Source organism: Falco cherrug, chromosome 5 (genome assembly GCF_023634085.1).
Source record: "Falco cherrug isolate bFalChe1 chromosome 5, bFalChe1.pri, whole genome shotgun sequence".
NCBI classification, from domain to species: domain Eukaryota; kingdom Metazoa; phylum Chordata; class Aves; order Falconiformes; family Falconidae; genus Falco; species Falco cherrug.
Window position 1 is genome coordinate 55,763,516 of NC_073701.1, and position 25,173 is coordinate 55,788,688.

General features: G+C 44.4%; 1 protein-coding gene across 5 annotated transcripts in view; it reads left to right on the forward strand.

The window, feature by feature from the left end:
* The window catches only part of HMGA2 (high mobility group AT-hook 2), a 123,072-nt gene that overhangs the window by 73,519 nt on the left and 24,380 nt on the right, over positions 1 to 25,173 (forward strand). The window lies entirely within an intron of this gene.

The following is a 25,173-nucleotide window of genomic DNA, read 5'->3' on the forward strand; positions in this document are numbered from 1 at the left end:
GCATGTCAGCAGCACGTCCTCTGTCTTGATTCATACGGAGAAACCAGAGCTGTAGCTGGAAAGCGAAACGTGCTCTTTGATTGATAGCACCATGGACTCTTTTAACTTCAGGAGCTGACTTTTCAGCCCCAGCTGCTGGGCAAGCAAGGCAGCCTAGGGGCCAGAGACAGGCCGTGGTACTACTACCGTTGTGGTGGCTGTTGTAGATCAGGAACCTTGTGCAAAAATTATGCAGCTTGACGAGTCCATTTTAGTCTTCAGGAGGAAACACAGTCTGTAAAGTTCTCACAAAGTGGGGAAAATGTTTAGCGCTTCTCGTGCTGAATTCTGCACAAGATCTTCCAGATAGTAGAGCCTCTTATGTGGAGTTATAATAACCTCATAAAACTGATAGGAGGTTGATTCTTCACTCGTGCCAAAGCACCAGAACTTGGCTTGCTCACCCTTTGTGTTTTCAGTTCCCACATGCACATGAGGTATACATTTTGAAGAATGAAGCAATTGATTATGGGAACAGCTTGCTTTCTTCAAGACTTGCAGTCTTTAAATCACAATTGGATGTTTTTCTAAAAGATACGCAATCCTGCAGCCTGAAATTATGATGTTGATGCAACAATTGCTGGGGAAAACCGTGACTTATGCGGTGCAGGAAGTCAGAGACTATGTGATAGCAATGGCACCCTCTGGTCTTACTGGTGTCTGTTGCAGGTGTTTGGGCACTCATTTATGACTGGAAACCGTACAGTGTGCCTTGGTCCAGAGTTTTATTTGGTTTGCTGTTACCATGAAGACTACTCACATTGCTGTAGCACTAAAAATGATCTTAAAGCAAAACTTCATCCTTCCCAGGGCTGTGTGCTGGCAAGAAGAGACTGATTGCCTGGGTGTGCAAAGTGGGTGAGGTCGGTGGAGGAAAGAAGCCAGATCATCCTGGCTGCTCATTGCTGGTGGAGGACGCACATAGTTAAGCTGTAGGAAGATGTCCCCTTTGAGATCCAGCTGCGCTGGTGGAAGAAGTCACTGCCCTCAGCTGCTCATCACAGCCGCCTGCCCAGAGGTTACTGACCTTGCCCAGCCGTGGCCGAGTGCTGTCTGCGAGCACTTCCTAATCCGCTCCATGCAAAATCAGCCAGTTTGGTTCAGTCGGTTTAAATGGTTGATCTGAGCAAGCCTGGCACTTTTGTCTGAAGGTGGGGAGAGCGGCAGCTCTCAGCTGGTAGGGGTGCCATCCTCCTGCGGGAAAAGGATGCCTGTCCTCAGGTTCAAAGCTGGCTCTCCCTTTCCTTCTCCACTGGCTGGTTCCCACCTTGGAGACTGTCTCACTGGGATCAGATGATTAGGCTCCTTACATCGCTTATCTAGTCACCTTGTGTCACGATATGCTTTGTGTTGCCATATTTGCACACACCTGAGCCCCACCTGAATTCCACTGTAATTGTCTTGACTGCAACTCCGCCATATCGAGGCCAGGTTATAGGCACATCCTTTCAAAAAGGATTTGTTTTATTTACTTGTCTAGGAAACAGAAGTTCACATCCTGTGAGTTGTTCTGGCCTTTTTTTTCCTGCTCATTTCTGGCATTACTCTGCCACTACTGCAAAAATCTGTTTAACTTATCAGCTCCCGGCAAGCAAGACTTGCGTTATCGGCTCTATCAGGTTATCAGTGAGCCTGTAAAGCAGTGTCTTTTCATGAACCCCTAGGCCTTGCAGCCTCGGTGCTTGCAAAGCAGCACACATGAAAGAGATTGCTGTGCCTGGCATCAGTACAGACTTGTGCTGTGACCGGCCTCATTTAGTGCAAGTTTTATTACCTGTGGAATTTAAAAAGGATGTTCAGTGTAGCGTGTCCGACAGGCAGGAAGCAAACCAAGGCTTGATTTTTAACTCTGGTTAATATCCAAATATTTCGTTGTACAGGAACTGCTAATTTTTGTTTAATCTTTTCAACAGCTACTGAGCCAAAGTCAGCTGCAGTTGTAACCTCAGTAAGGAGGATGAGGGCTTGTGTAGCCGGCAGTGATGGTTAGATTTGAAGGTGTGTAATCTGGTCAAATGAAGAGGGAATCCAGTCTACCTTTGGTAGTTTCTGCTGATTTGAAGAAGCTGCATCTGTTTATAAAACCTGCTTCTCTGTGGGAGAAATGTGAGGATGGCAGTTTTTGAGAACTGACAGCAGCCAGTCTGAGCTAGTTTGATTTTATTCTGAGCATAATGTTAGTCGGCATGTGATGAGATCAGAGTTTCTATTAGATGTTAATTGAATTTACTACAGCGGCCCTTCCTGTTATCACTTTGGTGGAGGTCCTGTCAGTGTTTGCATTACGAACTTTGTTTATCAGTAATAACACAGCCAAAAAATTCTCTGCAGATTGAAAGGTAGTGCAGAAGTTCTCAGCTGAGATCCAAGAACATTTGTCTTTTCCTTAAAATTTGAAGGAAATTGGTTTGACCATGGTTTAGTTAGAACAGGATGAAAATAGGATTTTGGCTGCATTTGGACTTATTTTACATTGCTTTCACTAAAACAGAAGCAAACATTTTATGGGCAATAATTTTCTTTACTGGTTTTATATATAAAAAAATTAAGGAACTAGACCTTAAAAAGATTTTGTGTACAATTTAACTGGCTAGACACATGTGAAAATATGGTATAATTCCCCATCTCTTCAGCAAGGGGATTCTCTTTTAAAGGTTGGCAGTGAGGGTATAGGGGTTTTTTACGCTCTGCAAGTACGGTGTAGGCATTTCCTTTTAAAAACAATACATGTACAATACAGTATTTTATCATAGATTTGCTAATAGAATGTCCTGTATATAGTAGTCAGCACCAGAAAAGGATACAAACGGTCTCCTAATAGACAGTTATTAATGAAGGAAGCCCGTGAAGGAAGGTTCAGTCTGGCTTACGGGCCGTTAATGGTTGTCAGATGCCTTGAAACAGGAGGATGTAGATGTCAAACAGCACTAATCCACCTTTAATTTCTCTCCATTCTCCTTTAGTTTCTATAGCTACTTCTGATAATTTGATACAAATAAATGACCCATAGGCAGAAGGATGGCCCCACAGACACCTTGTACAGCCCCCACACAGCACTCTAGCTGTGGGCTGTTTGGGGACAGCAGAGGTGACATGGTCAAAACCCTAGGAGTGCAGGGATGTACTGGTGCCCACACTTTTCGTGTCTGCAGGCTGATGTGCTGGTGATTCACTCTTTGCTCCCAGCTCCCATCGGCTGACCACCTAGGGGGATCAGCCGTTGCATTGGGTGACACCCTGCTCACCAACATCAGCCTTGCTGCTCTCACTCAGCGTAGGGAGGCCAGCCCCAAAGCAAGTGTCCTGTCGCTCAGCAGAGTGCTGAAGGGAAGATAAGTCCATCTTTTTACAGTTCAACTTGCCCTGTTTCTTGGTGGCAGACTGCTTTGGGGGGTTTCTTTGGAGACAAAAGAGGGAAGGATTTTTAGGTGGAGCTTTTGTAGGTGTTGTCAGTCTGTAACATCTACTGGATTCACCTGGAAATTCTAGGATTATTTTAAGTTGTAAAGTTGCTGCCAGTCTTTTCCAGCCTGTTTTGCAGAAGCCAGTACTATATATGGTCTTTTTTTTAAAAACTGTTTTGTCAGGTGAGTTTTAGTTCTTTTGAAAGGTGGTAGCCTGACAGTCCTGGAAATCAAAGGCATCTGATAATCCCTCATCTGGATTACATTGTTACTGTATTATCATTACTATCAAAGCTGCCGGGGGAGGGGGGGTGGGGGCGGGGAAGGTACTAGCCCCATCATTTCAGTGAATGGTCATGTGCTGAAGTCCTGATCAGAAGGAACAAGAGTCTTAAGCTTGGTTGCTTGCCCTTGGTCTGTGACTCGCTAATGACAGCTCTGACGCAGCAATTGCAGCATCCTTGCCTATAGAGCTAATGGCTGCTGCAGTGGGACTGGCACACCACCGTTGTGTTTTGCACCAAGAAACTTGCTGGTTTGGATGACACATGCTGTATCTTTATTCAGGTTTTAAAATTTGATGCTAGAAGCTGTGTAACCTCTCACTGCACTGAAGGAGTCTCTAAGACTGTAGTGCCTACATCACGGCCACAAGGCAAAGCCTGGGTTGTGTTGTGCTGCTGGACCTTATAGCCTGGCTGCCCACCAGCTGGTCCTGCAGGGAGTGCTGGCAGCGGGGGCAGTGCTGCTGCTGCAGCACCAGACAAGCCCGCAGGGAAGGGGTTAATGGCCCTGTGATCTATACTGAAACGGTAGGACATACATGGTACTTTTGGAAGTTTGGTAGGCTTTTTTAATATAAGTCCCTATGTTAAGCATAGGGTGCCAGATTAACGTTTCACTTCGCAGACTGCTGTTGCGTTGGATGTGACAGAGGCTCATGTAGATGTGATGGAAGGATTAGCATACAAATGTATGTTCCTCAGAGACTTTGGGAACATGAAGTGACCAAAGGAGATCTTAGAAGATTAGGTGGCAGAGGTTGTTTTATGGTGCACAAGCGTGGCTGCTAAAATGTGCTGGAATTTGGTGCACACTCCTAAGAACATCCTCCACTGACGCTTGTGATGAGATGAACTCAATGGGGTAATTAAGCTGTTTCTGTAACCCAACAGGAAAGGGAGAAAAGGGTCATTATGTCTATTTTTTAGTGTATGGGAAATTGTCCGGTACTGTAGCAACAGGGGCTTCATACAAATTTCAAATGGTACTGTAAGCCAGAGAGATCTCAGTACTCTGCTACACTGAGTGACTGGGTTGCTCCAAGGGGCTCTACGCTTGGGTTCCTCTTGGCGCTCTCCATGGCAGAGTGCATCTCCTTGCACAGCACAAGCCAGTTCTCCCCAGTACTGCATCTCTGGAGTGAAACCTGGCTGATCACCAGCTGCCAGGTGTTGATTTTGTCTAGCACATCCCCAAATGTATTGCGTTTGGGTCTCAAACATATCACTGTTCTTTCCCTGAGTACTTGGAGCAGACAAATCCAATGGTTTAATATGTGCTAACCTTCTCTTTGTGCAGGTGGTGATAGGATAAAAGCAGGGTGTCGGCGGGGGGTGGGGGGGGGTGGGGGGGGGGGCGTGTCCAAGTCAGTGAAGGCTCCATCTGTGGACCTGCAGGCCATATTGAAAGCTGAAATGTGTAGGAATGGAGAAGAATACAGGTTTCAGGAACAGAAGCACACAGAGGTGTGCTGTTACAGTGGAGTATAAAGCTTTGTTAGCTGCAGACAAGGCTATTTTTGTTGAAATATTTTCATCAGAAACTTGGGTTTCAGGTGAAAATGAAATTTTGAGCTGAGAGTACTTGCTCACTTTGGAAGATTTTGTCTTCATGGAAAACCTCAAGATGTAATATTTTTTAGTCTGTGCTGAACTAACGTATCACTAATCAGTTTTCCTATGAAAAGCTGACGTTACCTTTCCGCCGGGGTGTGTGTGTTCCGTGGGGGGAGGTGGCAGAGGTGCATGTGTGTTTTCCAGCCTGCTTTCCCACGACCTGAACCGAATCCAAGTAGTTCAGAGGTGTACCCAGATATGCAGCATGAGCCCATTCACAAGTTTGAGAAGGAGGGAACGGAGGGTGGTACTTACAGAGATACCACTCTCATGTGAACCTTGCGGGCCAACTGTTGAATTGGTGTAAACTGGTCTGGCTCCACTGACCTGGAGCTATGCTAAGTATGCATTAGGGGGTCTGATGCATTCAAGCAGATCTTGCTTTGTTTGCATTCATTCAGAAATTGTGCCAGTACCCAAAGCATGACATGAGCATGTATTTTAGAATTTAAAAATACAAATCTGGCTGATTTTGAATGTGCTGTATTTTTTTTTCCTTTGTGTTAGTTATTTATGGCACTGGAAGGTACAAATTAGTGTGGATCCCAGTGAAGTGTTTGATCTAAAATAAGGAAAATTCCTTTAAAGGAGAAATGTTGAAGGGGCTGATTGTTATTTATTTTATTCAGCATATAAGGGTTGTTTGGATTTGTGTCCTGCCTATAATTCCTGTGTTTAGAGCAATGCAGATGGGAAAATGGTATCCAGCAATTTATGAAAGGTGATACTGTGTCAACAGATAGGCAGTGATTTAGGACATGTGACAGTAATCTTCCACGGCATTCAGAGCATTTGGACCATATGCTTTAAAACATCAGTAAAATACATGAACAGGCTGGCAGCGGGGAGAACTGCAGCACCTTCTCCCAAATGAATGGATGAATGAAGTTCAAACACGAGGAAGTGAATGGATGGGGGCAGCAGCTGTGTGACGTTAGCAGGACGCAGTGGACCGGTGTGAGGTTTGCTCATGAGTATTTACTCACTGCTTTTTCGACAGTCTTGTTGCAGCAAACTCATGGAAATAAACGATGGAAGCATGGCCATTGGCTATTGTTTCTACTTCTGCTTTTCTGCACCATCCTGGTTTTCATCTAGAGGTTGTGAGAGCTTTTTAGCAACACAGTGCATCTTACTGCACATAGTTTGCAGAGGGGATAAAGACTAAAGAATGTTAGAGAAAGATTTTTGTCTTTGGAGGCTAGCATTGGAGAAAGATTATTTTTCAACTCAGTCAAAGCTCATTGTCAAGATATCCCATCTCTACCTGCTGCTTCTGCTCAATGAAGGCAGGGTTTGCAGATACAAATTCAAGTCACAAAATTCAAGAGAATAATTTGGGAGCCCTTCTGAGTGCACATACAACCTTGAGGATCAAGGAAACACCTTTTGTACCTCTTTGGCTAAGACTGGAAAACTGAAAGTTCAGACGAGAGGAAGCACCTCAAACCACAAACAAACTTCTGTTCATTTGAAGGTAATGGGCCAAAACTTGGTATTTTTACTCAGGCAGAATTCTCACTGATGTCATTAGGCAGTATGTCTGAAGAAGGGCAGCAGGTCTCGCTCTGGAGTTATTTATTAGGACCAGCATTTCTGAACCTCCCACTGGTAGCACTCACCTGCCTAAAAAACAGACTTCTTGAGAAAGGAGTGACAGGGGAGTCCTGTCTGGAGGCCATAAAGTGGTTTACATTCTGTATTAATATTGATATAACAATCATAAAAGGAACATAAATGTTTAAAAATGAAACTTTTTTCTGTTTAAATATTAAACATTGTCATTTCTCCTCCTCCCGATTTTTAAATCAGCCCTGAAGGCAGCTGGGGCTGGTTTACAGTCATTTCTTGCCATCCTTCCTATGTAAATCTTTTGTAGCCCAAAAACTTCCAGGCAGGAGAGGGTACCAAACAGCTAACTGTAATTGCAAGGTTTATTTCCAAATGTGTGTAGCTGTTTATTCTTGTTGAGAGGTGTTCCTCACCTTTTGAACTTTCTGACTGGCAGCCTGGGTCATCCAAAGTGTCAAGCAGATCGATATTTCTGAGTTCAGCACAGCACAGAAGGCAACAACCCATTCAGGCCTCCTTGAAAGATCAGCGATGGCTTCTTTAATTGTCCTCACCATCAACACTGACACCGACTGTTAAATCCAAATACCTGGGCAGGACTCTCCAAGGGGGGAAAATTCTTAGCCGGTGTGCAGTAGTCCTTGTGTCTGGGAAAGGGCATGGTGACTTCATGCCTCCTTGCTCTTCTTGGGCAAGAGGAGCAAACTGAGCTCCTGCAACTTTGGGCAGCTTTGGAGCTGCTTGGGCCAGTGCTGCATCTACAGCTTGGACCTGCTGGCATAGCAGCAGCTTTCAGCCTTGCCCCTGCACCAGGGCAGAGGAGCCTGCATCACCCCTGGCTCTGCATAACGTGGAGCTCCCCGGCAGCAGGCCAGCGTGGAGGTGGCGGTGGCAGTGCAGCTCCCCGGCGTGAGCAGGGCTGGAGCGTGACTCAGACAAGCTGTCGGGGGGTGCACTTCTCCGCTGCTGCCTCATTCGTGCCCTTTTGTGCAGCCAGCCAAAAAGAAAGTTTCCTTTTATCCGGCCAGTAAGGCTCGCTGCCCTCCCTCAGCAGTCTCCAGTGCTGCTGCTTGAAATAGATACATGTCTTGAAACGCCCTCATCATAAAAAAAATTGCTTCAAGGCATTCCTCCCAGAAGTGAAATCTCTGGGATGTGTTCGGTCAGCCAAGAAGAAACTGCAAGAAAGTTCCCACAGTCACACTTCCTCCCGAGCCACAGAGTTGGACTGGGACAGACCTGCACAAATAAAGCCATTTCTAAGCACATTTCTGCCTTCAGTCCAGTTGCCTCATGCTCTCTCTGAGGTGTGTTTCTGGGTGGAAGGGCGGGCTCCCTGGGAGAAGCAGTAGGTAGTTGTGAATACCTCTCCCCCTGACATTTGGTGCAGCACATGCTGCCTGACACATCCCTGTGTGAGGGGATGTGACATGCAGCCTCACTGCTTGCTGCCCTGGCCGCGGCCGCTCGAAGCAGGTACTCTGCTCTGCACTGAGGTGCACAGCTCTTCCCCACCAACATAAGCTTGGGAGGAGAAAACAGAACAGCAGACGCTAAGTTGGAGTTTGAAGAGCTGGGAAGAAGGCTCCTAAAGCTTAATGTACCCCATGTTGTACAGAAAATGCATCAGAAATGTGCAGGATTGCAGCTTCCCTCTGACAGGTTTCTTCCTGCCAACCCCACATGGCTGTGCTGAGAATACTAAGGGAATAAAATTAGTGGAGTTTGTATTGGTGGCCACCTCACAATGACTGTCTGGGGAAAACCCACTGAAGGGCTGAAGGTCTTTTTTTATTTTTATATTTGCTACAGCTGTTGTGAAGGTTACAAGGCTTGCAAGCATCTAACTGGGGGCAGCTTTCCTTCCCCTGCCGATGGTCCCAAAACACCGTGTTCTCACACCCAATGAATAAAGGCTAGAAGGATGACGTCCAACTCCCTGCAGAAGCCACACTCAAGCCTCCTGCATTCCTGCAGGGGAGTAAATCCTTTGGCTGCATCCACAACCTCATTCCTCAGTGCTGTTTGCAGAGGGTGGAAGAATGGGCTCAGGCAGCAACCCAGCTCTGAAGGAGGGCTGGCCGAGCAGGAGGAGACCAGCAATGAGGCTGAGTCAGCTTCCATACTTCTGTGGAAATGACAGGGAGAGCTGCGTGTGAAGCACGCACATCTTGGCAGCAGCAAGTTGTTTGTCTTCTCCCTCTTGATTGTTAGTGACCATGAAATGCTAGCAGGAGGCCAGCCAGGACACTCATTCTCTCTCTTTCTAGCTTTCAGGGATCCCAACACTTAGGGATAATGAAATAAATGTAGATTGTCAGTCCAAAATAATAACACTGTACAAAGTGGAAATGCAAATTTCCTGCTATATCCCTGAATAGCAGGTGGTATTTCCTGAGGTATTGTTTCTGACCTTCAGGGAAATTGATATTATGAACTGAGTGAGGAAAATGAGTATAGTATCAAGCTCTAGCAATTAAAGTAAAACAATGAGAGGATAGTAAACTGTAAAGCAACAAGCAAGAGAAAGCTTGGATTTTGTATGTTTGTTGCTGGTTTTTTTTCTAGTGCTATGAGCACCTGGGTGTGGTTAAGATGCAGAAATGCTCTTTTTACAGAAAAGGCAGCAGCAGAAAGGAAATAGGAGAAAACACTGAACATTAAGTTCAATTGCTTTTAAGGTCACAAGCAAATAACATAGAATAATTAACAGTATTAATATTATTAAATAAATAAATAGCTGGGTGAGAAATTAACTAATACTTGTATATGTCCAGCAAAGCAGATATTCAGTCAAGTTTCTAATGGTGAGACCAGGAGCAAACACACTTGTGTTTCTGCCAGCTAGATTTTGCTTTAAAAATAGGACATGCGTTCTTGGTTACTGTCAGGCAAAAATAACAATTTTGGTTCCGATTTTATACAAAGGAGATGAGCTATAAGGTTTGCTGGTCTACACTTCATGTAGTGCCACTTGTATCTCATTTGAGTGAAAGCCATCTAATGTGATCTTATGTACATAAGGGTGTTTCCTTAAGTGTATTTAAAACCAGCCTACCTAAAGCAAAGACTGATAACTGATGTTAAATTTCTTCTGAACAGGCATTGCAGCATATTCCTACATTATATGTAACTTTATAGCTGAAACACCTACATAATAACTTGTCTCACCTTGTAGAACCTTTGAGATTCATTTTCTTCAAGTGCCACAGTCCTGCTCTCTCCTGCATGCAGTTATTCATGCTGCCAACCGGATGGATTTGAGTTGCGTTCACTTCTGTCAGACTGTTCAAACAAATCTGAGATTTCTGCTTATGTGCATCTGGCCTTAGTGGGTTTTGTGTCAACTCCTTTAATTTTCCTTGATCATAATTTATTATTTAATTTCTCTGCAGCACATGCATGCACGATCCTGCTATGTAAGGAAAATGCTTGTGAAAAAGAAGCCCTCTTGGCAGTAGTCCTACAAGGCAGACTAGCTCTCCCCTGTTAAGACTAGTGACGTCGGTATTCGACCCTTGATTCACAGATGCTAAAGCCAGATGGGACCATGTGATAATATGATGTGACCTCCTGTGCAGGATGGGCCATCACAGTCTATCACAAGCGAGCAAAGGTCTACTACAGATTGCTCATTATTATGGCCAGAGGGGGATTCGTTCCTACAGATGGCATTTGAATGCAGGTGACAAACTCTAAGAATCTTCTGAGTCATATTTTAAAAATGGGGGCTGTAGTAGAGGTCTAGACCAGTTCCAAGAAAGCTGCATTCAACAATATTTTTGACACCAATATGTTCTGTGATGAAGCATTTAATCTCTGTGGGCCTTTTTACTTCATAGTCCACCTTTTGTCAGTCTTCCGTGTTTGGAGCACCTGCTTTTCACATGAGGGGATCAGCTGTGCAGCATCTAATGCAGGGACAGTAAATTTACCTGACTCTCCCAACGTTGTCTGAAATTTTTGTTGCCCAGAGTCCTTCTACCTTGCTTGCTGGGTTCATTGCTTGTTCCCCTAGAGTTGTGTGGTGCCATGGGAAGACAGGAATGGAGAGAGGACCTGAGTGATCATTTGCTGGGCAGCCTGGAAATGTCAGCTTTGGTGTTTTTTCCTGTCTCCGGTAGCTCAGGATTTGATTGCTCCTCGTCCCACTGCTGGCTGTGGTGCATAGTCCAGCATGGTACAGTCCATGAGCTATTGTAGAGGACTACAGGCATTTGGGTGCCTGGAGGCACCTGCCATTAGGTCCAGCTCTGAGCTGGCAGAGTCTAAGATTTACCATAGAAGCAGCAGGGGCTTTCTGTGTGATGTTTTGTGCCAGGTAGAATCTGTTCAGGACGGGTAGGTTGCTGAGTTTGATTTTGAGAATTAAGACTGATCAAAAAGTAACAGTCTTAAGGTGTAAGCCATCTTAATACGTTAGCACTAAGTTCCTCTTTCCAAGTCTGTAAGAACAGATATGGACATAATTTCTAGTCCAAGATGTTTAATGCATGACTGAGTTACAGATTCCTGGCTGAGCTTTGATAAGTGTTCGTGACCATCCATGCACAGGCTGCTAGCCTGTCCTCATTGCTAAGTACTCTTCTTTCACCTTAGTAAAATAAGCGTAAAGTGCTGCTTATATACTCACATCTGAAGTAGGCTAAGCCCCATATGTATTCTGTTATTGCTGCTTACCTGGTGGTGATTTTTAAAAAGTCTTTTAAGTCAGTGATGTGTTCATGTCCTTAAATCATGCAGAACGCAGTAGATCACTGATACCAAAATGGAAAGCTGTCTGTTTTGGTTAGTAGCCATTCACAGATGAAAAATTCAGCATGATTCACATTTTAGATAGCAGAAATCAAACCACAAAGTAGTCATGGGAGGAATATTGCTGTTTTGAAAATAGTGGGGTTGTGATCTGAGTTTCAGATAAATGCATCCAACACAAGCAGTGTCCTGTTCTCTTTGTACACCAGTGCTGTGAAAGGGGATGTATATGTTGCCTGGGCTATGAGATTCTATAGGCTAGCTGACAAACAAAATAAATACCTCCAAGGACACCTAGCTGCTGTGCTGGGATGTCCTTTTCTTTCTGATTCACTTAGGATGAATACCTTTGCATGGTACTCAAGAAAGCTGGCATTGGAGGTGTTGATTTTCACCTGAGATGTAAAAATCAAGGCTCTGACTACTCGTGGTCACCGATTCCCATGGCACTTTTCAAAAGAGTCAGGGTTTTGACCCCAGTGTCCTGGCCAAATTCCAGTTTGGATAATTACATCCTTCCTTCCCTGCCATGCACACTGGATATGCTATTCTTCACCTCCTGGCCCAACTGTATGTAACACTGTCTTGTGCTGTTAGAACAGCTGCCAGACTTCATCCCAGAAATAGCTACGTGGCAGTGCAGAACGAAACAGATCCATCTATACGGTTCCCTTGTCACTTCAAGTGTGCAAATCACTTTGGTAGCTGCAGACATGAAAAGGATATTCATATATAAGATTATGTATTTGAATATCATCATTGTTTTTAGTTATCTGATATATATTCTTGAGCTTTTCATAGGAAAGTCCATGTTGAACTGAGGAGTAGTACTGGTATGACCCATCACACAGCATCACAGGTCTGCTGCTGAGTGTCTGGTAATGAGTTAATTTCTGTTTCTAAAGGAACACTGAGTGTTAAGAAAAATGTACATGGGGAAAAAAAACCACAAAAGAAATCCACCATGAGTGATACTGATGAGGACCCAGACATGTTCATCATGACGGTGTCCAGGCACTTCCCAAGATTTTTTGCTTGAGGTTTGCCCTTTTCTACTATGTACCAATAGGTCAGGTTCAGATTGCAATTAGTTCTGTAGTCTTTAGGAACTAGATGTCCTTGTCTGTACCTGTTTTACTACAGGATGCTATTCAGTGAATGTATTACACATTTTGCTCCTAAAGTCTCTGTAGTTTGTCATCATCCCAGGCTTTTCCATGAACTTAACTCCTGCACTCTGAAGATTCTCCCAGGACATTGGCAGCCCTGTAGTTGGAGTCTATCATGGCTGAGACAGGTGGGGGAAAGGGTGCTCCCAGGTATTACTGGCCCGTGCTATAAATGAAGGTTCCAAATTTTAAATGGATTAACTGACCATTTTCTGGGGCAGGGATTGTAAACTCAAGCTCATGGGCTGGATCCTCCCTGCCAAAATTATCAACAGTGCAAAACTGCACTGTATCCTTTTTTCTGGAAGCCCTTATCCTGGGGTTAGCAGCCTTATTTTCACTGTGTTTTCTCTACAACGTTGTGTGGATCCTGCTCTTCACCCATGTGATCACATGTCTATCGGTTGGTCCAAGCACAGACTTCATTGTTTCATGGGATGAGCATGGATGTGAAAGAAGTGTCTTCATATATTAAGTCACAGTTGGAGTTGAGTGCAGAGACCTTGAGTAGCTCCATAAGGGACCGTTCAACCAAGCCCAGCCCAAAAGTTTGGGCCCCATCACACTTGGGAGTAAGGAGAGGGAGGGAGGAGGCTGCCACAGTGCTGAGCAGGGAGCCATATGGAGCTTACGTGATAGTGGGGGGGTTCCCTCTGAGGTACAGAATGCTTATTAATAATATCCTGATGTAGAGATCTCACAGAAGTCCTGGCTTTCTTGTCAGTCAGGGAGCTTTCTGGAACTGTGGTGGTACATCTGGAAGACTCATGAAATCATCAGTTTTGGGCTTGCAAACCAGTTTACAGTTAGCAAAACATTGTCTCTTGACTGAGGAAAAGAAAGGAAAAGAGAGAAAACCCCCGGTATTTGCTAAGCAAAATGGAGCTAGACTGTATCACTTTTGTGAGCTCTGTGTTTGCTTAACTATGAAAAAAACACAACTATATTCAGTAATACAGGGCAATTGTACAACGCCAATGAGTAAAATAACCACAAATTGCCAAGGGCACGTGCCAGCAGGAATTAAAGTGGAAAAAAGGGGCTGAAAAGGCCACACATTTATTAACATAAATACATCTAAATTAGCCCAGAAGGCAGACATTCCAGGGAGGTGATGAAAGGCGAAGAGGCATGGGCAACTCCTTATCCCATCACTGTCCCCCACCCTTTTGAAGTGCTTGTATAACAAACAGAGAATGTCCTGGCTGTCCCGCTGCCAGCGCCATCTAACCACAAAGCTGAATCTGTGCTTCTGCACAGATTGCCGTGCTGAGAGATGGCTTGAGTTCTTCTTCAGGAAGAGCATGTGCTCCTACAGATCCTGCTGTCATCAGCCTTGAACAGCAGGTGGTTTCTCTGCTTGCGGGTAGGGGTGTAATCCTCCGCTCCCCAGGACAGTACAGTCCCACGGCCTTCCTATTTTTCTCTTCCTTTTTATGACCTGAGAAGATGAAACACTCCCATAAAGCCTACAAACGCTTTAATCTAAATCTAAAAGATTTAGACCCTAAAATCTAAAAGAACAAGCAGTACCTAAAACCAGCCTTTCTAACCAAACTTCCCAGTTGCTTTCTTTAAAAACACCACAACCCCCCCAAAATATGTCAGTAATGCCCACATTTTTAAGAACATAAAAGAAGCCAAAAATATGACACCAATACAGCCATCTTGTGTACGTTGGTGGACAAAAAGAAATATGGATAAGGTATTTCTACGTGTTTCCTCTCAGTTCTTTGGACATAACAGGCAGTGCAGAGACTTTGTTCCCACTTGTGTGCAAGCAGGGAAGGTGGTGTGCATTTGGACCCCTTCTTCCCCACCAACTCTCCTTGCCACTTGCATTCCTCCATCTCATCCCTTTAGATCTTTCTCACTATGCAACCCAACTGAAACTTTCCAGCACTGTTCCCTACCAGCCAAAGATTTCCAGAAGCTCTAGGTGTACACACTAGCTTGTCCCAAGCTATACTGGTGTTTCCTCACCCCTCCGCCAAATGCTGTCCTTTGCTTGTGGCCTCCTTGCTGGCCCTGGGGTTTGCCTGGGAGAGCAATAGGCTCACAGCAACTTCTGGTGTCCATGGGGCTCGCCTCAAGGTGCACCTTCATGCTCCCTGGCTGCCTTCTCCAGATAAAACCTTGCTTGAAGCTGGGCTAGACAGTCACAGGCATGGAATGTGAGGATATGTCGGTGCCTGGGAGCAGCCTGTGGGCCACCAGCAGGACCCTGCTTGACACCATGAGGAGCTCCCTTACCTGTTAACATCTAGAGTATCAGTGTATCCTTGGCCACATTGCTGCCAATGCTAAAACGATCTTGCAGCTGCCGTGAAGCAGTCTGGTGCTGATATAATACCTGATCTCACAGAGGCAGATTATGTTCAGCTGCAAGTCAAGCTTCTGTCTACCCGGTGTACCTAATTCCCAGAAATGGTTTGTCTGTGCCAACTACAGCAGTATTTGGAGGCCAGCTATCCTTCTTCATCCAGCAAGCTGCTTTCACCTCTGCTGCCAGGACCACCTAGCCACAGATACTACCAACTGGTGTATTTTTGGCATGTCCCAAACCACATAAGTTCCAAGCACAATAAAATGTGACTAGTTGGGAGATGAAACCATTTACTTCTTTGGGTAGACTCTGAAACTGGTTTGAACCAAGGGCGGAATTTAGCCAAGGACAGGATTGAGCTTTGTTCTTTGTGACATGAAAAATCAGTTTTTGTCACTTCAGCAACAGGAACAACAATATAAGGAGGAATTGTCAGGAAAACTGAGAGTAAATATCGAGCAGCCCTACTCTCTGAAATGACCTGGGTTTGCTAAATTGTTCACAAGCCCTCCCTAGCAAGGTTTAAAAGCAGGCGGCTTTCCAAGTGGTGGATGGAGCTCTGTGAGCGGCGAAACCACCTTAAGCTGTACCAGGGAGCAGGGTGCTGGGGTGCTGCAGGGCTGCATTCTTGCTGTGGGATCAGGTTTCAGTACTATTATGAAAAAAGCTGCAGGGGATTTGTGTGCATACCTAACACCACATGCCTTTGATGTTCACATTGTTAGATCCGAAGAACAAATAGGATCTTCAGGTCAGATGTAGCTTCCAAAGGGCTATTAAATAACTGTAGCTAGACAGTCAGGTAATTGTCCTGTAAAAATTGCCGTCAAATTCTTCTCTCCTAAACTGGGCTAAATTCAGAGTCTGTCCAGGGACATAAATAGAACAACTCCAAAGTTACACCAGGATTATCCAGAGCAGAATCTCTTCCTCCCTCCCTCTCTTCCCCTTTCTTTCTCTCTCTTTCAGATCGAGAGAAGCATGTGTACACTGACACTATTCATATTTCTGCTGCTGTTGAGAGGCAGACGATAGGATGTTGTAGACTTTGACTTTGCAATCTTCTATTAAGTGGGTTGTAGGTAGATAAAAGAGAAAATAATTTTGCTGCCATCTTTTAAAATACATGACCCTGTCATGCGGGTTTCACAATGATGCATATGATGAGATTGCTATTAGTGAGCAAATGGTAAAAGCACACTAGAAATGCCATGCAATGAGGGTTTTTCTGCTTTGCAAGGAGTGCCTACAAATCATGCCTTTGGACATAATGAATGTAATTTCTATGTAAAAAATAACAGCATGAACTGAGTTGAGTATTTAACATACCACACACTAGAATGATCCCAAAATGCATCAAGCCAGGAAGTGGATTAATTACAACAACTCGCCACCAAGCCCCTAGTATATTTCAAGTACGTGGAAAATGTATTTCTATTTTGTACACTGACTTCTTTATGAAACTGTGCCAGGATGTCAGCAGGCTCTGGTCAGACTCTGACAGACACTTTTAGCAGCATCAGTTTCCTGGAGGCAGTAATAATTATCAAATCTATTCGATAGACAGACAACTATCAGACATCCGTGTATCCCAGACATACAAAAACATCCCCAGCCAACCATGTGGCTACCAATGGATCTGCTCAGACAAAGAAGTTGAAGAGAAGTGCCTCAGGCCAGATCCTCAGCTGCAGAAAATCAGCCAGGCACAGTCGATTGGCCTTCCTTGTGCTGTGTGCCTTTTCTTTGGAGGAAAATCCTGCCTAGCCATCACAGGGCAATGAGAGGTCACAGAGGCAATGGGCTGGATTGGGAGGGGAAGCTCCTGCAGGACTTTAGAGCCAGGCCTGGGGATGACCACATAATCTCTGTACAAGATGCTTTACATCTCTGAAGGGGCAGAAATGGCAGTGCAAAAGAAGCTGCCTAGATCCCTTGTATCCTTACCCCAGTTTGTGCAGATGAGGGGACAGATAGCTCTTCCTAACAGGATCTAGATAGAGTTGTGTCTCTATCCAGTCATATTTTGTGCCGTTGAGTCTGCACAGCTCAGTGAGCTGAACAGTGCTGAGGCACAGCCCCAGGCACTGCCCTGCAGTTATCTGTGCTTTTGTTGGGAGCCTTCTCTCCTTCAATGTCTTGTCCTCTGCCCTCTAACATGGTACCCGGGTGTGGTTAAGGAAACAGCATGGCCCACAGGCTCTTCCCTTTGAGCACTGCGGAAAAGGGGGCCCCGAACAGGGGGAAGAAAGGCGGTACAGATGCAAGCCAGGCTGTGGACCTCAAATGGATTGTTTTCTCCTGTAGGTGAAGTCCGCAGTTTTCTGGGCAGATCAGGTTCTCCTGTACCTGCCTTTACGTAGTGCCCACTCTGATGTTCTCCTCCTCTGGTTGAGATGTGCCTTGATAAAACATGAAGTGCACATCTGTGGAGGCAGCAGCACTTTTAGCGTGCAGCTAGACTGAAGAAATACGAAGAAATATGCCACGGGCTGCCACTGTGAAATACCCAAGGGAGGACCCTGAGACTCCTTGGCTTGACTCACTACCTTCAAGGCAGCTTGAACAGCAGTGAAGGTGCCCAAGAGCTGAGGGAAGTGCAGACTATTTTCACCAGTATCCTCCTTCAGGGACTCTTGTGAAGAAGTGCAGCTCTGGGCTGTGGTGTGGCCATTGCAGCAGCACTGTGGTGGGGCAGGGGACAGAGTTGCCACCTGACACTGCTGGGACACTGCTGTAGTCCTAGGGCTGCCCAGTGGAGCAATTTACCCCTTGTTTTCCATCAGTGCCACTTCAGTTCTTTTTCCATCCCTGTGTCTAGGCTTGGGCCTGTTGTTGGCAGAGGCTTTCATAGACCTGGAAATTAATCCAATTGTTTAATTGTATCTAAGCCTACATTGTTGAAAATGGGCTGTGCATATTTTCCAGTCTCTAAATGACACAAGGACACGGTTACTGAACAAGTTGGAGTCTTTGTGACCTTAAAATGAGGAGGAGAATGAATGTAGGAGGCCAGAAACAGAAGAGTTACATTTTGAGCAAAACCACTGAAGTTCAGAATTCACTTTCCAAACTAACAGATTTTGCCGCAGGTTGGCTGGTTTGGGGCTTTACTGCCCTGTTCACTCTGTTATTTCACTGGAGGCCAGTGCAAAGGTCGGGGGGATTTGGAAGCTCCTTCCAGTCAGGTTCAGAGATGTGTCCACTGATGACAGTCCCGATCAACCGATGACAGGTGGCCGATCATGGCCACCATCAGTGGTACCACCAGGAATGGCCTCTGAAGCAGGAACGGCCTGCCCCTGGTTTTTCGGTCTGTACAGTGGGAGGTGCCTGAGCAAGATGAGAGGGAAGACTCTGAAACAACCAGAACCAGATGGTAATGCGATACAATGCTTTTCACCTGTAGGTCATCAATTCAAATCTAGCCTTTTTAGTAGTGATCAAAAATCATTTCCACGTGAGCAAAGAGAAATACGTGGTGTGCCCAGGGGTTGCTGTATATAAACAGACAAGATAGCCTGGAGATAAATAAACAGTTACACAGTAGTCATTTGTCTGGAGAAGTCTGCAAGGTTTATAAGGCTAAGTAGTTTCTGATCGGTTTATATCCCTGAATCACAAGGGCTTGCTTTCTTTGCAAATAACTTATCATTTATTTCTGTCTGCTAAAATGTAGGGGTTTTTCCTTATGTTATAACCAAGAATAACTGGAACCTCCCATCTGGTTTTCTTAATAGTCTGTCTGTGTAGGGAGTTATAAATAGACAGATACTTATGACGCTTGCCAGACAAAAGAGCCAGCTCATGTTTCCTTAGGTGCATATCAAGAAAACCTCAGTGCTGAACTGTGTACTAGAATTATTCTGAAAGGCAGAAATTGCTTCTTAATATTTGAGCAGAAAAACGCACAAGATGCTGAACTAAATCTGGGCAAAATGTATCAGGAAAGCTTCTCAGATGCTTGATGGATGATGATGAAGTAACAGGGGAACCTAGCAGAGCAGCGGTGGCTGAAGAAGAGCAGTCAGCAGCCACAGAGCCTCCTGCTGCCAAACTGTATTGATTTTAGCTCAGTACACCAATTTAAACTTTGCTTATAGTATTGAACCACAGATACAAAGCCCATTAAGTGGGTATTTCATAAGCTGTGCTACCCTAAATATTTTATGGAAACTTAATCAATACTGGCTGAAACATTGTAAAAATTAATAGTGTCTATCAAGAGCACTGAACTAACAGCTACTGTGCTTTGAATTTTGATTATATCCTTGATAAACTCAGTGGGGTGGTGGTGTGCTTGAACTAATGTTCAGATAGTGGATGAAGAAAAATTAATGGTTTTTCCCTTCCTGTCCTACCCATTAAATTTGTACTTGCCAAGATCTGTAATGGTGGGAAATCTACCTCTGTGAGCAGGTTGGGTCAAAGCAACTGAAAAATCATGGGTTATACAAGCATAAAAGAAAACAGAATTTGATTTTCAATACATTCCTTTCATGGTTTTTATTGTCTCAGAACATAAAACCATTGCAAATGTAGCAAGTTACAGACGTTTTGTCATGAAAGTACCTCTCTATAAACAAAATATATGAAATCCTAACCCTTCTGAAGTCAGTTGTGTGACTTCCATTGGATACGTACATACCTGACTGGATATATGTGCCAGTGCCTGAATTTTCAGGCTACCAAAAGAGTCGTTTGAAGCATTGTGTTTTGAGTTCGCTAATTAAAACATGAAGTTTTGTGATGCTCTCTGCTCTCTTCCACAAGTGGAATAGAAATACTACTTACTTTGTCATCAGCTAAAGTTATTGGTGCAGCTCCTGAGATGTTGCAGGGTTTTCCAGCAGCAGTCAGGGGAGGTCAGTTTAATAAGCTAATAAATATTTTTTGAATGACCTTATTTTGTATTTGGTATTAAAAACTCAGAGGAGTGCCAAGTAGGATAGAAAATAAAGAATAAAAGTTCCACGGATTTTGCCAAAATTCTCTACACATTACTATTAGCCTCATTTATGAGACTGCACAGAGAACTGTGAAATCTCCTTTGAACTCTCTGAGCCAGATGGTTTTGCTGTTAGATCCTAATGACCCACAGCAGTGTGCATACACAGACACCACGGTTGCCAGTTGACTGCAAACATGTGATGGAGGCAGGAGAATTCATGACCTGAGCTTCCAAAACACAGGCCAGTCCTGCTTGTGGAGGAGGGTTTCCCGCTCACTGCTGATGGGGTAAAAAAGCATTTCTGCTACCCCCTTGAAAGAAAGATCATTTCTAAAACAAGCAATGAGTATAGCTGGACCAGAGGAGCGAATGGCAGGCACACTGCCCCATGCAATGTGGGGTAGATTCCTGCTGACATGAAGCTGAAAGTAGCTTTTGCCCAGAGGCAAGGGCTCTATTACAGGCTGCGTGGGCTCCTGGTCCCAGCCTTGTATCACTCTGTGCTGGAAGAGGGAGGGAGGGGCTGGACTCGAACCAATTAAGGCTGTAGGGCAGAACAGTAGTTACTCTGCTGTCATATGGAACTGCTTGGAAGACATGATTTATTTTAGATTATATTGGTTTCAACTGGTATAGTATGAACTTCCTGATTTTTTGAGGATATGTAGACAAAAAGACTAAATATGGTTTTACTCATCTTTTAATTTAGAACTACAAGTGTTTGGGTGACCTATGAAATTATTTTAATGATCTCTGCACAACACTGAGCTGTCAGCACTATAAATGTCATCCTAACTGGGTATTAGTTTCCATCATGGTCATTTAGTCTCACCAGCAGAGCTACCTCCATGCAAATGTCTTGTCTGTGTCAAGCTGTGGGAATAGAACAGGGTCAGTGTTGCCAAGAAGCATCAGTCAAACAGCTTCATAATACTCAGTTTGAAGAGGAAGACACGAACACAAAATCTAGGAGCTTCAGGCACAGCGGTCAGGGGATGATTTCCATTCAAACCAGCACTTTTATCTCTGATCATAAAAAATGTGTTCCAGCATTGCTCATACTAGTTGACATAGGCTTACCCTTATCCTTCCTTATTTTTATAACACTATGAAAAGTCACAGGGTAAGAAGCACTCCAGCGAATGAGAAGTGTGACAAATTGAATTTGATACAACTTTTCACTGCTGGTACAAGATGAATACAGATTCATCACATGAGGCTGGCTGCTCTTTTGTGCTCGTATAGAATGCAAAGAAATTGTTTGACCAGACACTGTATAGGCTATAAGGATGCATCTAAGGTACTAACAAAGACTAAAGTAACATAATTAGAAACTAAAATAAAAGGAGGGATGTGGTGACAGGGGGAGTGGAAGTGTCTTGTAGAAGATAGGCAGTTGGGCTTTGAACATCCAAAACTTAATGCAAAGATCGCCAAAACCTTTGTGTACTTCCTTCTTTAGGTTGTTTATTATTTTTTTCTGTTCAAAGTTAGGAATCTTACCCTGAAGTTTTAAGTTACTCTTTTTTGCCTTAGCTCACATACTTAATAGTTTAAACATGGCAAAAGAAATTCTGCTGTATTTTGGATTTCTTCTTGATTGATAGACATTTAAATGACATGGCCATAGGACTTTTGCAACACTATTGCTTGTTCTGTCTCATACAGATTTAAGAAAGCTACTTAAAGTTGACTTGTACTAGCATATGATGTAAAAAACCCAAAATTTTGCTTTCAAGTGCATGGAATTTCAGCTGATACACATTCAGTGTACAATAGCTGTTTTTTAAACTTAGGCTAAAAATAAAATGTGAAAGTCCTGTGTTGCGTGAAGCTCCCCTTACATGCGATCACTGACGTGAGAGAGCCTGTGGCAGAGCAGAAGTTCTGCCATCTTACTTTGGAGGCTCTTGCGGGGGGTGGGGGGTGGTACATAATAGTTCAGAGCTCTTGTGTCTTGCATACAACTTTATTTTGCTCCAAAGCACCTCTATAAAGTCCCTTGTCCTTGGCTTTTTTATGGTTCCAGTCTTTTCCATAACCAAGACAGATTCTCTTTCTTTCCAGCTAGTTGAACATGCAGTACAACACTCTTTTGAATCAGAGGTGTCTCCCTTGAAGCCCTGAAAAGATCTCTTAACTCAGTGAACACAAAGCTTAGTGAGTTGAGGCGTTTGTATCTATAGTGTGTCTAAAAGTTTCCAAAGGCATTACATCCACAACAGTTAAAGAAATGATTGGTGCTTGGGATATTTCTCATTATTCCTGTACACCTCAGTTCTTCTAGTCTGGGGTGACCTAAGTGAGCAGACACTGCAGTCCTCGCAGGACTGGACCTTGCTAGATTTATCCAGCCTGCATTCATCCAGATAGCTCTCCCACTCAGCCAAGCTGAAGCAGGAAAAGCAATGCCCCTGAAAACCAGCACTTGCAGCGATTCAGCCACCACAAGCTGGAACCCTCAGCACGACACAAGTGGGCATGGCTCCTGGTGTGTTGCTGGTGTGTGCCACTAATACCAGCTTTGGGGGTGAGCCCTGCTTCTGGGCTTTCATAGCTGTGCTTCTTCCATTTAAGGGAGAAAGCATAACATGCGCTGACCTCCAGATCCCAAATCCAGTGGAAACCTAGCCAGCAGTAAGCAAGCACTGCCTTGGAGGTCTCGACATGAAGCACTACAATAGCAAAGGTCTTGAATGACTAAGATTCTTGAAAGCCTTGGTCACTATCAGAGACAGTTTCCAACTGGGCAAAGTACAATATTTTCCCTCTGCTTTTTATGAATGGCTGCATAGGATTGTGCTGGACTCCGTCCCCTGTGAAAGCCATTCATAAAAATAACAACAAAACAAAACAAACACACACAAAAAACTCTCTAGGTCCAGTCCAGAGCCACTGGGTGCCAGAGGCTGGGAAAACATGCTGGCAGCTTGAGCCCCAGTGAGCCCCAGCTATCACTGAAAGTATTTAAGGGGCTTTTTGGTGGTCTGAAAAGTATGAAGCGCTGTGTAGAAGGGCAGCTGGTAGAATTACTGTGACACATACTAGGCAGAAAGCCAGAGCTGGCCTTGTTTCAGACATTGTCTTCCCTCTCATTGAAGTGTCAGGACCTAATTCATGGAAAATTTGGTGAGCTGGCAGCTCTTTCAGAAGATTTCATTGAGCTACAGTGTGTGAGAGTCACATGAATACAGAGTGCACAGCCAAAAATATATGGGCATTTCTGAGCAGGAGAAAACAGTCAGCCTCTAAGAATGTCTGTGGATTTCATGTGCTTTGGGAGTAAACATGTGTACAGGTGTAATCAACAGGCAAAAAAAGAAAATAAAGCAGAAAAGCACTAGTGGCAGAGTACTGAAGAGTTCAATGAGTTCTGCAATTATGAGGGCTTCCTTTGAATCAAATCATTCCTTTGTCCAAGGGCAGCAAATGTCCATTAAAATGAGTTCAGGGCTTGCAGTCCACCTGGAGAAGGCATCAGTAAAATGTGTGCCTTGGTAATAGCTTCTCCATTGCAAGGGAATTTAATGGAAAAGAAAAGGGTCCACCCTGGAGTTTAAAACGGACCCAGTCATCACATAGGTTTTTTCTCATATTTATTTGAGAGCAGAACTTGGAGCCTGAGGCACAGATACAAAAATACAACAGCAGTAGGATTCTACTGAATTAGAAAAAGACTGAAAATAAACAAAGCATCTCTTGTTAAAAGGGGACGCTTGTGGTAGGCAGTCTGAATTGAATCAGTTACATTTAATTTACATTTTCATTGATCCTTCCCACTGAAATATTGCTCTGAAAGGCCAGTTCCACTAAACTGTTTATTCAGAAATATTCCAGTTATTTCCTACTACACTGTCATGAAAATTAGGCTTTGGCCATGCAGAGGGACAGCATGTTGGCTTCTGCCCAAGCGAGGCACTAAAATCATGGCTGGGATTAGGAATAGGCAGGAAGGAAGGGCAGGAAGAAAATTGTTGGGTGCAATTCATACACTTTGAAAAAAGAAAGTCCTGGCAGGGGGGGAGGCAGCAGCTTTGCCCCACTGAAGTAAGAAAAGCACTTTTGTGTTCTTGGTGTCAGGGTTTCATCCTTTATCTGTGGTCTTATTGTTTGGCGCTACTCTTGGCACCCACAAGGATTGTCACATCGTCCGGGCAGTGGTGGTGTATTTTAAGCATGCCTGTATTAGTTCCTTAATCAGTACTCCTCCTCCTCCCCGGAGTGGGGATGAAGGGCACTGGTACCTTGGTGGATCTCCTGTCTCATGTAGGGACTGTTTCCCATTCCCTGGTGGGAGCAGCCAGGAGGGAGACTTGCTGAGGAGCCCATGGCTGTGCCACCAGGTCCTGCATAGGCAGACAGACACAGCCTCTGGCTCTCCCTGCCCACACACCCAACCTGCCCAATGATGGGCATCCCCAAAATAATGTCAACAGGTTCACAAAGGTCAGCACAGCATCACCTTTGTGCAGCTAGAGATCTCAAAACAGAGCTGCTGAGGGCTTGAGCCACTGCCTCTCCCAGCCTCCTGGCTCTGGTCAAGTGGGAAGCCCTGGCTCCGGAATGGAGTTATGTGTCCCTCACCTCTCTGCCCAAACTTTGCTTCTGCTCATGGCCAGGAGGGAGACACTTCCCCACAGCAGGACACTCCACTCATGGCTAAATGTGGTGAGAGAGTGAACACCATCAGTGGAGACAACAGAATATAGTTATAAAATTAGGCCACTCTCCCGGTCTGATAGGTAATGCAGCAAAGTAAATCTAGCAGTACCATAGAAGAGATGGGAGATGTAACATATTAAATTATAGTTCACTTTGGTTTTGATTATACAAACAGCGTACTTCTCTGCACCCACAGTAATCTGAACTGCTTTAGAGCAAGGTCACAGATAGGTGTAGGAGAAGCCAGGTGGGTATGTTATCACTCCATTTCTGAATGTGGGCTTTGCCTGTGTTTTATTTCTGTTACTTGAAAACGTTTTTCCCAGTGTCTGTGAAATCACAGCTAAGTGACCTCAGTGAATGTTGTTTCTTACCATGCTTTTGTTTTACTTTTCAG